The following is a 1,291-nucleotide window of genomic DNA, read 5'->3' as shown; positions in this document are numbered from 1 at the left end:
TATATATATATATATATATATATATATATATATATCAATCAGAAAAACATTTGGGCATGCTCCTCTTTTTATGCTCCTTCATACCCCTAAGATAATCTGTAATGATGCCAATACATACCTGTCTGGAACAAGCATAGTGACTGGCTTACAGGAAGGCCCGCATATATCTAACCTGTTTTTTTTTATGTGGGCGTTACAGGCTGCCTGAAGTGATAGCTGTTATTTTGTCAAAAACACCCACATGCAGTTCCACTGCTGAGCCCCCACCGAAAGTAAAGGTGAGTCTGTTTTAGTAGAGTTTGAGGAGAAGCAGAATGAACTTCAAAGTAAGAAAACAATTTAAAATGTATTTCTTTGTGTGTGTGTAGTGGTGTTATCTTACTTTTTCTTAAACTGTCTTTCGTCAAACTGTTTTTACATTGTCTAGATTCTAGGTTGTCTCAGGGGCGTCTTTGCACAGGCTGCGGTCTGAACTGGGGTCTTGAACGATGTGTGTGTGTGTGTGTATCTACATATTTATTATGTATGTATGTTGTTAAGACACTAACACAAAGGTTGTGTCACAGCATACTCACCAGATAATTTGCATTGAATGCAAATGCAAAACTTTGTTTCCCACCCACATTTCCGCTGCTGAGTCTCCTTTGGCTGTTAACTCCGCTCGAATCCAGATTGCACATAAAGACTGAGTGGACTTGCACTGACTTGATACGTGAAAGTGAGTGTAAGGTTTATATTGTTGATTATCATTTATGCTTAGAAATATTTACTCATATATGCTTTGAGTTTTATAATCGATTGCATAATAATGGAGGTTTGATCCGTAGTAGTCTGTGGAGACTCTGTGTGCCTTCCAGAGCACTCTGGCATACACACACACCTTAAGGTCATGAAAGAGGTTGTATCTTCTCTTACTGATTTATGGTAGGAGGACACCTCTTTATCTGTATAAGAGCCCTTTGTTTAGATGGAGCGCTAGACTCCTGAATTTGAATTTTGTGGTTGTGGTGCTGTAGTGGTAAAGTTGGGGGTGGGGAGTGTGCTCAACCCTACTGGCATGCAGTATACTCATCCAGCAAGTCCAAACCTGTTCAACTGGTTCCTGTAAAAAGCTGGAGAGACATATTACCAGTATGTCTAAGCAGGCTTATGAAATGAGATTCTGCTCTCACAGTCGAGTCACCGACTGTGAGAGCAGAATCTCCTCAAAGACATATTTGCATTAGTTGCCAGTGTGTGTTCTATCCCAAAGCACTTTCTCATATTATATTATATTATATTATATTATATT

General features: G+C 39.0%; 1 protein-coding gene across 2 annotated transcripts in view; it reads left to right on the top strand.

Annotated features, from left to right (window-relative positions):
* The first annotated feature begins 162 nt into the window (after nt 1–162).
* Nucleotides 163–1,291, top strand: part of LOC121813959 (dispanin subfamily A member 2b-like) — a 2,105-nt gene continuing 976 nt past the window's right edge. Inside the window, exon 1 of one of the 2 annotated variants that reach the window (XM_042217944.1) lies at nt 163–282. The gene's annotated coding sequence lies outside the window, so the exon portion shown is untranslated. Of the gene's footprint in view, nt 283–428; nt 723–1,291 lie in introns of those variants that run through there. The other variant, XM_042217945.1, reaches the window with a different exon arrangement.

This window comes from Haplochromis burtoni, unplaced genomic scaffold (genome assembly GCF_018398535.1).
Source record: "Haplochromis burtoni strain Fernald_Lab_line unplaced genomic scaffold, NCSU_Asbu1 Contig_3952, whole genome shotgun sequence".
Taxonomy (NCBI): domain Eukaryota; kingdom Metazoa; phylum Chordata; class Actinopteri; order Cichliformes; family Cichlidae; genus Haplochromis; species Haplochromis burtoni.
This window is presented reverse-complemented; position numbering and strand designations above follow the sequence as displayed.